The sequence below is a fragment of the Arachis hypogaea genome, chromosome 6 (genome assembly GCF_003086295.3).
Source record: "Arachis hypogaea cultivar Tifrunner chromosome 6, arahy.Tifrunner.gnm2.J5K5, whole genome shotgun sequence".
NCBI classification, from domain to species: Eukaryota; Viridiplantae; Streptophyta; class Magnoliopsida; order Fabales; family Fabaceae; genus Arachis; species Arachis hypogaea.
The window spans coordinates 56,859,813-56,874,509 of record NC_092041.1 but is presented as its reverse complement, the minus strand read 5'-3'; the positions used below and the strand labels follow the sequence as shown (position 1 = coordinate 56,874,509).

The 14,697-nt window shown below is 31.6% G+C and overlaps 1 long non-coding RNA gene and 1 pseudogene across 1 annotated transcript; one reads left to right on the top strand and one right to left on the bottom strand.

The window, feature by feature from the left end:
* Positions 1 to 6,570: 6,570 nt before the first annotated feature.
* On the top strand, positions 6,571 to 11,145 carry LOC112696618 (uncharacterized; annotated as a pseudogene).
* A 638-nt stretch (positions 11,146 to 11,783) lies between these two features.
* Positions 11,784 to 13,732, bottom strand: LOC114924149 (uncharacterized). The gene is made up of 2 exons (XR_003810812.2): positions 12,790 to 13,732; positions 11,784 to 12,449 (listed from the first exon to the last, which is right to left on the bottom strand). It is a non-coding gene; the product is annotated as an uncharacterized lncRNA (long non-coding RNA).
* Between the last annotated feature and the right edge of the window lie 965 nt (positions 13,733 to 14,697).

Genomic DNA, 14,697 nt, shown 5'->3' with positions numbered 1-14,697 from the left:
ATTTTAAATAAAATTTAAAATTAAAGGTGTTATCACTAATCAATTGAATCTTGAAGAAACATATGATATTCAATCGATGGTGTTGTATGGCCAATTCGATTGATTTACCAAGAAACACCGATGGTGTTGTATGGCCAATTCGATTGATTTACCAAGAAACACGAATTTATTGGTGTTTAGAGATGAATCAAGGAAAAAAATTGTTGATTAATGGAAGATGTGTTTCGTTGTTTCTTCTATTTTTAACATTAATAAATATGATACATGAATAAGATGACAATAATTTATAAAATAAAAGATAAATTAATAATTAAATAATATATAAAATATTAAACTATAGTTAAAATTAAATAAGAATTATCTAACAATTATTTAAAAAGTTTAACAAATGTATTTTGTTACTGAAACTATCTAATGGTCCAAGTATGAGATAGTCGAATCAACTGAATTGTCCAACGATATCTTCTAGAGAGAGGCTGGCTCATTAATCGTAAACGAATCACCAATAATTTAAAACAATACCATCTAAATTTTAAAATTAAGAAATTTTCAAATTCGATTTTAAAAAAATCAATATTTTTTTGAGAATTAAATGCAATAGTTGATCGGTTCAGCATTTGTTGGAAACGAAAATTTAAATTAAATTAAATTTGTATAAAATGAGTTGCAAATAAATGATATACATAAACTGAAATTTAAAATCTAAAATTCCAATTATTTATAAAAAAAGTCCAAACCATATTGTTACAAATTAAATATTACATATGTGGTTTCAAAACTTGAAAAATGTTAGATCTATAGGCGTAATAGAATAATACTAATTATCGCTATCAACTTCTGTTGTTTTTTAATTAAAAACGGTATATGAAAATAATATAGATAAGTAAATTAGTGCACCGAATACAGAGTAGTGATACATTAAAAGTAGATAATTTGGCTCATGATCACTGTTAAACAAAAACGAATATCTAACAATAACAACAATACCATTTAAGTTTTAAACTAAAGAAATTCAGAAATTCGGTTAAAAAATAAATTCGATTTAATGTTTTATAAGTTTAAATGCATTATTTTTCTCTCTTTTAAATGGTACAGAAACAAAAAATACCTTTTTCAACCTAAATCGTTATAGCCTCCAGCGATTTACGCACGTGTCTCTATGCACATAAACCGCTATTGCCAGTAGCGGTTTATGGCCAAGCATTGATAAACAGAAACCGCGACAACCTCTAGCGGCTTATGTGTTTCCCCATTTGCATGTAATATGCAACTGGCTATAGTGGATTATGTATTTACGTAAACCGCTACTGCTAGTAGCGATTTCTAAAGATATATGAAAAAATGTATTTGCGTCTTTATATTGGAATAAGATATTTTTGGATAAATTTAAAAAAGGAAACTATTACTTCAATTTAAAATTTTAGTGTATTTTTATTAAATGTGGTTGACATGATGTAGATTGAAAATAAATTGAATTCCGTAACTTTAAATTTGAGTTGTTCAAAATTCAATATTTGAAATTTTAATTTTTGAAATCTACTCTATCATTAGCCCTTATAAATTCGGAGCACCTGGATCTACTCTAGTCAAAAGTTTTTATAATTTACCTATTCATACGAGAAAAAATTTAATTAATTTTTGCTTGAATTAACTATTATGACGAAAACATGTCTTCGAGGGGGAGAGGAAGGAGGCCAAGTAAGGAAAGAGCTAAATCTACCATCAACGTAACAAGCGAATCGACAGACAGCATGGACAAGAATAGGACAAAGCAGAGGAAAAGAACACTAAAACAAATAATAGATACATCCTCAAGGTAACCGGTCCAATTTTATTATACAACTAAATATGGTCTTTATAGTATAATCGGTTTATTTGAGTAATAGGTGTAAGTCCAATTTTGTGTTTTTCTCAACTTTAATTTAATTCTTAATTATTATCCCGTAATATTTAATATAATACAAAAAAAAACTGTTTTATTCTTTATTAGTACATATCTTTAGTACATGATTTTAAACATTTTCTGAAATTTTGTAGATTATTTTTAATTACAATTTTTAAAACATGAATCATTATTTTCTGTGTAAATAATTATTCTGCACCAGAGATCATGGAACAATGTATCAGATTAATATTTCAGCGTATATTTAGTGAACAATGAAGTAATCATTTTTTCAACTTCAATAAGCTACATTCTTTGTGATAATTTTTTAATAGGAATTAATTTTTATTAAATTTTATGTAATATTTAGAATACAATTTTAACGTTTATTAATTATTAAGTATCGGTTGATGCTTTAAATAAGTGTTCGTAATTTGTGTTATTTGCAACATTTAACATACAGTTTTCATAGAAGTTTAAATATGGGTAACAAGAAACAAAAGGAGGTAAGTTCGCCCCTTAATAAGAACCGTTCTCAACACGTTGAAGCTGACTCACCACCCACCTACAACTAGTACCACCACCAGCGTGAAATTATTTTTACTAATGCAGTTGATAGGATGACAACAGCCATAACCTCTCTGACGAAAATCCTCGAAAAACAAAACCAAATGGCTTATCCATTATACGCCGTTAATAGAACTAGATCGGACAATCCGTACCTAGAAAATTTAGCCATTAATAATACCACAAATATTAATAATGCAAAAACTGATAACAAAGTTGACATAGATAAAATAATGAGCAAATTCATTCGATCCCAAGAATGTTGTCAAAAAACAGTTGTACAACCCACCCTACACAAATTCTCCCCTAGCAACAATTCTGATAACCACGCAAATGACGTGATTCTCAAGGAGCTCTTCAAACCAAATGCCTCCCCACCAAGATCATCTGATTAGATTTGAATTCAAATACGGGAATATATATTGGTAAAAAGGGTACCTCATCATTTGTGGTACCGCGGCGTTCATGTGGCCCGAAAGTTCCACAGGTATGTGTATAAAAACATGAAATTGTGTAGTGATGACTTTGTTTAGTATTACTTTTTTTAATTTTATTGTCTAATTACACATGATGATGGCTTCGTGTTTGTAGTGGATGCCCATTAGTTTTAGACCACCGGAGGACATGATTCTAACGACGGATGAAGTTGTTTGTGCCGCCTATGGTTTCTGCCAACAACCTTTTCGGTAAGTTTCAGTAAAAAAATACCCCAAAAAATCTGTATTTAATATTTTGTTTGGATTAAGTTTCAAGCAGCATATGAATAACTTGATGTATTATTTTTTTATGACAATATAATAAGCAATTAGCACTTACATGATCTAGACCACCCAATCAACTAAGGGAACAATATGCGGATAACTACATGTGTAAGATTGAGTATTTGTCAAGGGTAAGTTCTTTAATTTTTCGTAAATAATATATGATTTATTTAATCCAAATTGTATGTTTATCTTAATAGCATAGATTCACAATCCTTATTATTTTGTAAATAAGTAGATTTTTGTCCCCATCAACGACCTCAATGAGCATTGGTTCCTGATGATTGTAGACGTGAAAAAAGAAAAGATCTTTGTGCTTGATTCTTGTAAAGTACCAGACAAAAACTATGGTAGGCTATTATCAGTTAAAACCATGGTAAGTGGTCCAGTTTGATTTTGTTAAAAGTACAATTAGTTTTTAAACATTTATTACCTATTAATTTTGAATGTTTTGTATATAACAAAAAAACATGACATCGTTTGAAATTACGATTTGAATTTGTATTTTAAAATCATTGCTATATTCGGTTTGTAAGTGATTTAGTAGTTTGTTTAATTTGAAATGAAGGTTCATTTGTTAACACTAATATCGAATTAATAATTTTTAAATTTTTTATAATCTATCCATTTTAAACAGGTAATAAAAATTAACCTGTTACATTGCTTGTACTACACAATAACCAACAATATTTTATGTCACACAGGCTATATTCATCGAACGAATGTTAGAACACAAATCTTTCTACTTGGTTAGCAAGGAATTCAATTTGAAGAAGTCAGAAGTTATGAATAAGGCACATGCATATATGAAAGATATACTACAAAAATAGTCACGACTGCAAAATGATATATAGTTTATTTTTTTCGTTGCATTTTATATTTGCCGATGCACGTCATATTTTGTTATGCACGTTTTAGCTTAAGTGATTCTTTTATTATAGGATATTTTGTTCTCTAATCGAACCTATTGTTGAGTCATTTTGATGTTTATTTCTGTGCTTAATAAAAGAGCTAATATGATTTAACTTTAATTTTTAGCTTTCAAGATAAATCCAAATTTATAACTTTTATGAGCTGTTTTTTATGAGCTGTTTTTTATTAACTTAGATCGAAATAATAAATTTTGATATTGTTTTATAGGATTACTAACTTCAAATCTTGATAATTTGGCCAAAAATTATAAATGCTTTGTGTTTTAATTTTTTCAGCAAATCTTCAACAACTCATAAAAGTTAACAGCATAGATGGTTGTAGATTATGGTGACAGACAACGGTAAAAGTTGCGATGATAATACGTGGTGATAATTCATAACGATCGGGTGAAGAGAAGGTAACAGAAGAAGAAAAAAATAAGAAGAAAGGCCAATGTAATTTAATAGTTAATATTACGTATGTGTACAGATATTAGTATATAGTAAGAAAAAAAATATTGTTTAATATAGTTAAGGGGTATTACAAAAATGTACATTAATGTTTTAAAAAAATAATAAAAATAAAGATAATTTAAAAAGTTAAATATAAAATTTAAAAAATATTTTTCATCAATTGATATTATGTATGAATATAAAGAGTATTTTAAATATGGATTTTTATCTCTACTTCAAATTAGATACTATTAAAAATAAATAAGTAAAGTTAATAACGTTTATAAATAGTTAATTATTTATAATTTATTATGTTGTTATTACAACATAATAAATTTATTTAATTTAAATTTATTAATTTTATATAATATAAATTATAAAACTTTTATACATTTTTTAATATTTTTATTTTTAATGTTTAAATTATTATGTCAAATTAATAAGATTAAAATTAAAATTAGAAAAATTAATCTTTTAAAAAGCTACTGAATATATTAAACTGCTAATATAATATTTAAACATGTCAATATACTAAACTTGAATAGTATTTCATCCAATTTAAAATCATTGTGGATTACAAAAAATGTTTTATTTTACTGATATTATTTACTATGACTGTTTATAAATTCCTGCAATATTGATAGGAGAAGTCCTTTTTTCCTTTTCTTTTTCTCGAAATTCTATTTACATGATTTTATAAACCCCTTTAAAAGATTTTTAATCTTGGATAAATAACCGCCTCTTTCAATTTTTTCCAGAATTTGGCGCAAAAGGAAAACCTAAACCCGCCTAAACCAAATCATTCTTCTCCATCCTTCTTTAACTCCTTCGTCAATGCTTCTCACCAGAATCTCTGTTTTGCTGAGCTTTTGTTCCCTAAACTCATCGTCTATCCTTCTCTAAACCCATCTTCTCGTCAGAAACTCTGTTCCTTGGCTACTGCTGCTAATGGTTGCCTTGCCGATGCTCTTGCTTGCTGTTCGCCTGTTGCCACACTTCCTTCCTTCTTCCTATGTCTTTATTTATCCTTGACCACTAAGCCACGACCCACCGCAATAGTGTTTCTCATGTGTTATGTAAGATTTGGAATGACATCGGAGTTATATTTTACGTGTTGTTGATCTTTGGGACATGTGAAAGGAAGGCTTGAGGGAGGGCAATTGTATACTGCTGCCTATGTGGCCCGCATGAATGCAATGGTTCGGGGGGGCAGCAAGGGGCATCACAGTGCCAACAAATTTGACGATGTTGTGGAGCTCATTGCAGCAGTTACTGCAGGAAATGGGCAGAACCGGTGGTGTGGCGGTTGATGGATCTTTCTTCCAATCTTTGTTTAATGGACTTGTTAAAGAAGGCGAGATTCAAGGATCAGTTCGTGCAGGAGTCCATTGGACACCAGCTGTAAGTGACATGTTTGCGATCGATTATGCATTGTCAAAGTGATGTCCAGATTAAGGTTTTATGGTTTCTTTCTTGGGCCTTTGTTTTGGTTGAACCCTTGATGATCCTTCTCTCAGTGTTTGGTTGGCAACAATTGGAAGCAATTTTAAATACTTTTGATGTATTGCATTTCCAGTTTTTACTCTTAATCCTCTGATTGATAGTGTCCAAGGTGGTAGTATTAAAGTGCTCTGCTATCTACGTTGGTGCTAATAATTTAGTTCCTCTTTCAAACATTAAGGGAATTTATTATGGTTTTCACTTCTTACATCGCATCACAGGCGTTTGCCAATGAAGCAAAAGGATACGATTCAGGAAGGTTGAATGAGTCCAATGAAATGGCAAGTGATGCTGGGGCCAACAAGCATTTTGATAAAGGGTCCAAGAAAAAAAAAAGGGGAAAGCCACTGGAAATGCAGCGGCAAATCTATCTGAAAGTGATCCAGATAACCAGGAACAGGCATCCACAAAATCTAAGAAAACCCAGAGAAAGAGCAAGGATACGTCGTCACAAACATCAGATTCAAAGTCAGGTTCAAGGAAAGAATTAGTTAAAATGAAGGACGACAATCTTAGTAGTCCCTCAGAAGAATGGATCGTGCAGAAAATTACTACCCTGTTTCCCGAGTTTGAAGAACAAGGTCTGTTGATTCTGACTTCAGATCTTTCCTTTCTTCCTATACAAGTTATTCTGTATTCTCAAATGCAGTGCTATAAATTTAATAGGTCTAGATGATCCTGAAACAATTCTTGAGCCTTCGGCTAACAAATTAAGGCCTACAAAAATCAGTTCTTGGATGGAGAAAAGGAAGGCATTACTAACAGAAAATGCAGACAGAATGAAACGATTGCTTGATAATTTGCAGAAGAAACTTGATGAGGTTTGCTAAAGTGGCACAAACACAACTTTTGTGGTCTTTTATACATACAGTTTACTATCTTAATTGTTTTTTCCGTGTTTCCCTGGTGGCAGTCTTTCTTAAACATGCACCTCTATGAAAAAGCCTTGGAATTGATTGAAGATGATCAATAAACTTATGTAAGTTCTGTTATGTTTTTTAGAAGTTTAATTTTTCTATTTTCATTGTTGAAATGTGCAAATTGACATGTAAATGATGGCAGGTTGTTTTACATAGGCATTTACTAGGAACAGTAGCAGCTCCTATGGTGGATATGCTTTTTCATGATCTGGTAATTCTATACAATGAACTTTCTATAAACGTGATATATATCTTGAGGGTTTAATATGGTCTAACACAATAGATTCATCATCTGCAGAATGAACAGAACAAATTGAAGAATGGTGTTGAGCTTCAGGAGGCTCCAAGTTCTGAATCTATTTCAGTTAGTCCTGGAGACAGAGTTGCAATTGTAAGAATAAGATGTTATTTGCATCAACGTCTGTATTGGTATTGTGTTTGCTGCTGAGCATTAGTAGGAGCCATAGAATGAGTACTTACATCTTGTTTATTACTTCCTTTTGTAGTCCAAGAGTTTTCCTAGACCTCTTGCAGATAAGGCTCTTGCTGTTGTAGAAGCATTGGAGGGAAAGGTTGGCATTTCTAATTTTGCAACAAATCTTGTTGTTAAGGTTTATGTAATTCATTGCCAACCATTTTTCAATTTACAGTTGCAACTAGTTGGGTGAAAATATCGTTTTTCTTAAGCATCAGAACTATTCTCCTCTCTGATTTGTGAACAGTATAATTAGAAGTTGAATTTGAATGTTCAAACCATAATGTTGAAGTATTCATGGACGCATTTAGAGCAGTAACTGAAGAGAGGTAATGTGTCTATTATTTTGTTGAGCTTCAGGAATGATTTGACCTCCAGTGCTTCTGTAGTAATTCAAGCCTTGCAATGTGTTTTGATGTTGAATATTCTTTTTTTCCCTCAGTGCATAGCCTTTGAAAAGACTCGACAAGAAACTCGAAAGAACACTTTTACATTCATATCGTAAGGTATTTATGCTTTCACCCGCATAAAGCTTTATCAGAATTTGTTTGAAGCTACTAGATTCACAAATATACTTGTCAATAACACTGGTAATGTATTAAATATCAGATTGGTAGACCAACTGAAAATTATCCAAAATATTAATTTGCGAGTGTAACTGCTTTCCCAGAGCCTAAGAGGCTAAATTTGCACAGGCTTTTAGGATGCTAGCATAGGTAGCTGCATCTGCAGTCTTTTGAGCTCTTTGCATATCAATTAATAGCTTTATACCTTCTTCAGGGTGTCCCTTCTGAACATTACTCGAGATCAGGGCTGTCCAAGTAACTGAACTTTGAAGAGCCCAATTTGCAAAAATCCTATTTGCTTCCCCGAATCACATTTAGCATACATGTCAACCAAAGAATTAACTTGGGCAAACTTTATTTGAATATTCCCTAATTCTCTCTTAGTTACTCATATTGGTTTTTTTTTTTTTACTTTTTTTATTAGCTTGTGTTCCTTTTTTTTAATATTAATGCCTTTAATATTGAGGAAAGTACAATTGCGATTGTAAGGGCTTCTACCTTAAGTTCGTAATTTTTTTTTCAATAGTGTTTTCATGGTGGCGTTGACTTGAATGTATTGTTGTTTACGTTTGCTACTTGTTACTGAGTTTTCATGAGAATTTTTTGAGGAACGGAGTTTTTGAATATAATATGTGTGAGTTGTTGTATCAGTTTAAGGAGTGTTGTTCTGTGCGGCGTTATTGTTATTATAGTTTCAGAGGTGTGAGATGGTTCCTACACTGTTTAGCTTGGGGGTGATTACAGTATCTTCAATGTGTTTTTGAATCCCTAAATTCAATCCAATTCTGTTATCTGGAGCTCTGTTGAGATTGAGGGTTTTAGGTAGGAGAGGAAGAGATAGAAACTAGAATTATATCAAAATTATTATGTTGAATATGTTGGATTAGAAGTTTGTGCATTGTAGATCAAATCTATAAAATTTCATATCAATCTAAAATCATTAGACATACTCTTTTATAGATCAAAATTGATGGTAATATATAAGAGTTTCAAATATGCATGAATATGAGTTGTCAGTCTTATTGATGTTCAATTTTCACAAAATTCAGTGCAAATTAATGGTATAATTTTGCTTAAAATAACACTGATGTGATTTGATCATATATACAGTAAATAACAAAATTGATTCTATGCTATCTTCACAGATATGCCTTGATATTTTATGATATCTTCTTTATTTCTACTGAGGGCTTCAGCATCAACATTTTGATCCTTTTTTTGCTTTCCGTTATTGGATTAGTGTGTTCATCAGTGAGGGTTTGGTTAGCTTTCTTCACAAGCTAATTAAATTTATAATGTTAACATACTTTTTTGTTAAAAGAGTGAAAATGCTGACCCTTCATGATTGGAAATTCCAAAGACAATGAATATCTGCATGCTTCATCCCCCCTCCCTCGTTCATGATAGATGGTAAAACTGATTTTAAATATTTATGTTGTTTTAGGTGATTACATTCTTACTTTATATAATCTTGGTAACATATAAGCTTCTTTTCTCGTCTTATTTTTTCATGTTATTTTTCCTTATGCTTTTCATCACTTGTTTTATCTATCAAACTGTGATGATGCTAGGAGTCATCATTTGGTGGCCTTGCACTGTGGTCGTTCTATACTTTTAGAATTTTCTATTTCTGGTTCTAGTTTGTTCATATAAACTAAAGTAAACAACATTTACAGAAATTGGGTAGACTGTTGATATTTGGAAAGGGGCATAAGCAGCTGGATTTCCAAAATGATGAGAGAAGAAAAAGATTAGGAAGTTCAAGGAATCAGCCTGGAGATGTGTTTATTTTCTGTCAGCAGAAGTACTTGCTCTGTCCGTAACTTATGATGAACCTTGGTTTACTAATACAAGAAATTTTTGGGTGGGGCCAGGGAGCCAGGTCTGGCCAGATCAAAAGATTAAGTAAGATTATTTGCTTATAAGCCCAGTTATTATAGTTATCCAGTTGCAATGTTTAATATCTTTCTGCAATCATTTTCCCTTGCTATAAATTGTGTTCAAATTAAGTCTGGTGATAGAGTTGTAAGCTCTAAACATTTCAGGTTGAAACTGAAGGCACTCTACATGCATGCTACTGGATTATATTCTTACTCCATCTTTGCTTTAATATTTTGGGAAACACGGCGCTCCGACTTTGGGGTGTCCATGGGTCACCATGTGGCTACTTTCATTCTCATTGTGCTGTCTTATATTTTTAGGTGTGTTAATTTCTTATTGTCTTGTCATGCAAAATTTTTTTTAATTGTAATTTCTTTGGAGATACAAATCTATAATTTTCTTAATTTGTTTGTGTTCATTTATATTTCGCAAACTTCAAACTGAAAGGGTTATATCTGTGAGGATTCTTGATTAAATCATGCTAATTACTTTCATTTTAAAATAATGTCCTCTTTTCACAATGACCTTGCTCATAATGAGTTGAGTTATATGGTGAATTTTAACTTACTAAGAGAAATCTAAAGGATAATTACTGTATTAAAATCTTAAGCATCAGTGGTAAATACAATCATAGACACCATATTAACCATAGGTTCATATTAAAACAAGAGAGATTGTGGTCCTATTGCACATGCTAGTTCTAATGCTAATTGATATAAATACACTTCACTTTGATATTTTTATACAACGGTATCAATTTTCTCTTCTATGTTAACACCTTCAGGTTTGCTCGTGTTGGATCTGTTGTTTTAGCTCTTCATGATGCTAGTGATGTGTTTCTGGAGATAGGGAAAATGTCCAAATACAGTGGTGCTGAAACAATTGCGAGCATTGCATTTATTCTATTTATTTTATCTTGGGTCTTATTGCGCCTCATTTACTACCCATTCTGGATTCTCTGGAGTACAAGGTTTGTATTACTTGTTTCTCAATATACATTAACTTTCCTTCGTCTTTCCATTATAACTTTATGGGACAGACTAAAGTATGAAACACAGTCAGATATGCCTAGGGTCACTGTTTGTATTATTTTGATTTTTTGGCATAGAATTCACCTAAAAACACACGGAATTCCAATTCTGAGCAGAATTATAATTATTTTGAGGGATAGTTTGTATATAAATCTTGTGCAATCTTATTATATGAACAAGTAAAATAAGGATTTCTCATCCATGGTGTTTTGGTTTATTATTTATTTATTTGTCTGAGTATTTGTGTGTTTTTTTTAGGCGGAAGAAAAAAGAATAAAGGGGGGGGGGGTCGGGGTATCATTTGTTTTCCTTTAGCTTTGTGGTTTCTTTTTGGTAATGATTATGAACTAAGATTTCAAGTATTAGAGGAATAGAATGAAAAGAAGAAAAAAAAATCCACTTTACTTTACACATTTCCACCGTTTACTTAAATTCAAGTTTCAGGCAACCAAGATCCTCTAAAACAAGAAACACTCAACATTAAAGGAAAATGTATAAGATAATTACTTTTATACACACAAAGACAACTCAATCATTTCTCCAAACCTATCTTTAAACAAATTCTTAAAATCCGGAAGAACCGTGAAAATTCCTCGGTTCCCTTTCTTTAATTATTCTGAACTCTTTATGCCATGTTTATTAATATTAACCATAATTCACTTGCGGAGGGAGTAGGACATTTATTTATCAGATCTCATTAATCATTATGAATTTGAACTCACTATGCTGTTCTGTGTCCAAACAAGGATTTGCAAAAAATATTTTTTTCAGTCCAATCAGAATCATATCTTACAACATAAAAAATCCGCATGTTAAAATCAAATTGCACAAGGAAGTAAGAGTTGGAACAATCTATTAATGGTGATTCTACATTTTGTGATAAAAAGACAAATCATTCAGTAGTTCCAACCTACAAACACTTGATGAGATACAAACCAGGAAACCATATGCTTATTTAACACCTTACATGACTTACAATTTCAGAATATAATAAACAAAGCAATAAAACCAAGCACCAAAGGAACTAAGGTAGATATGCACATAAATCCATAAAACTTTCCATAAGAGAAAGTGCATAATTCAGTCTACAACTCAACTCTGTAAGAAGAGACACTTTAAACAACAAATCATAAGGCAACTATACAAAAAAACTATTTGATAACATAAAACAGCCAAAATTGCTAGAAAGAAATGCATAACAGCCAATCAGGTCACATATCTTCTCCAGTAACTACACCTTTGAATCCTGGCAAAGCTGGAAATCTTCGTTTGCACCCAATTGTGCTTGAGGCCCTCCAGCAGAACTAGGTCGACTAGTCAGTTGAGGGAAGTCATTCATGTCAAAACGAGAATTATCACTCGAGTTTACATCATTCAACATATCCATAACATGGCTTTGTGAAAGTGGACCACCAGCATTGGGATAAGAGTTCCCTAGCATTGAAATCACCTACGGAGATCCTGAATCAAGAAGCTCTTGTCACCACAAAGTACTTCAATACCTATCATAAGCTCAAATGAGTATCAATCGTAAGAAAAATATTTATGCATTCAACATGCATGAAAACAAATATAAATGATTTCATCAAGCATATTACATACAAATCTAAAACAACCATCAGTTCTTTAACAGTTTTCAACATGTGGAAGCGAACAATGTGGTTGCATAGAAGAAGGCCAACTAGTTGGACAAGTTGAACTAATGCAAATAGAAAATAAAGTCATCTTCTCTATGGCTGCACTTGCACAAAGCAAATGCAATTAGGGGTCATTGCATGAGAACATCTTTGTGGATAAGTATTGTTCAACACCATTATAATGGACATCCATAAAAATACGTACCTTGTGGAAGCACAACACTCATCAATCGATTCTGTTCCTGTACTCCTAAGCCACCATATCCACTATTTGCACTCATCAATCGATTCTTGCCCACCTTGAGGTTGTGCATTGGCAGAATCCAGATCATGTAGCACTACATTCTTTAGGGGGAAACAAAATTCCAAATCACAAGAAACTATTACCATCAAGCCAGTGTATCAAACACAATCTTACTGGGTCTGAGCATCTAGATGTGTTCCTTTGCAAAACTTATCCAAATAATTTTTTTAGTGTTAAAATAACCAATGAGTCAACAGCAGCACAATCATCACAATGTAATTGTTCATCATCCTCATTCTTACCATTGCTCGGTTTTGGCGCCTGGATTCTAAGAAAAGCACTCTTACTCTTAACCTGTTTTTTTGGAATGCCATTATATTCATGAACCCTATCTGCTCTATCGTAATCATACCTATCCAGTTCCAAAGCCGTTGTCTCGAGAGAAGAGTCTCGCACCTCTTCCGAGCAAAGTTTCGATTTGATACCGGAATTCGGAGGAACAAGCACATGGCAACGGCGGTTTGCTCCGCCAAAGCACTCCTTCCTGAACCTGGAAGCACTGCGGCTAGGGTTAGAATTTGAAGGAGACTGCGATAGCATTGACTACGGTGACGCGAATCATGTTCGAAAAGAACAGGAACCAGAGGAACAAAGAGTGGATTGGCGGGTAAAAAAACGGGAGGGTTGAAATTGAATGCGGTAGGGTTCACAAGAACGTGGTTGGGAACCTGGCGGAGATGGTGGTGGTTATACGTCGGAGGAAGAGGAATATACGTATTTGGGCGACGGTAGTGATGAAAGTAGGGATCCATGGCAGCGGAGAGAGGAGACAGAAGGACAAACGGAGATGGGGGAAGGAGATAGAGAGGATTAGGGTTCATTGTGTGGGAGCTTGATTTGGGGAAGAATTAAAGATTAAATTTTTAATAAATTATATAATTATTTATTTTGGGCTATAATTTAATTATCAATAGTTTAATCATAGTTAATATAGCAATTAATTAAAAGATGACATGTCACAGAAGATAATATATATATTATTATAGAAAGGATATAGTAGAATTTATCTAAATATAAATATAATAATAAAAAATTGTGTTATATAAATTTAACTAATACATATATATAATTTTATTTTGTATGAAACAAATTATAACATTAAATATGAAGTGAATGATAAAAGATTTTGTATTATATAAATTTAATTTAAAAAATATATATACATCGTAAAAAGCAAGCATAGTTATAATAATTTTATTTTGTGCGAAACAAAAATTTATATAAAAAATATTTATATAATTTTTTTATTAACAATTTTTTTATTGGAATATGTTACTTTACTATATTTAAAATATATTATTTGAAATAATTATATTATTTAAAAGAATATTTAAAATTTATTATTTTGTATTAAAAATATATTAATAGTTTTTCTTCAAATAACATTTTCTTTTTTCTGGTTCAAATAATATGACAAAAAATTTGTAGATGAATATGAAAAGATTATGCCATTTGAATTATAGCTCGTTGGCAAAAACAAAATACTCTTAGTATAATATTTTATACCAATTAGCACTAAAGTTTAATTATTTTTTGAATAAATTAATAAAAAAGTAATGCAAATAATTGTTTAAATATAATTGTATTTTAATTTTTCATTCTATTACGTACAGGATAATTTAAAATAAAAGATAACGGACTTGTTGTAACTGCCATGTATTTTGTCCTTTGACAGCGTCGTCATTTGAGAATTATGGCACCTTCATGAAGACCGGGGTTATTCTATAGAATCGATTTTGTGTTTGGAGTTAGCCAACCAGAAACGACAGACACGCTTCTTCCTCTTCTATGGCAACATTTGTTGGGCTT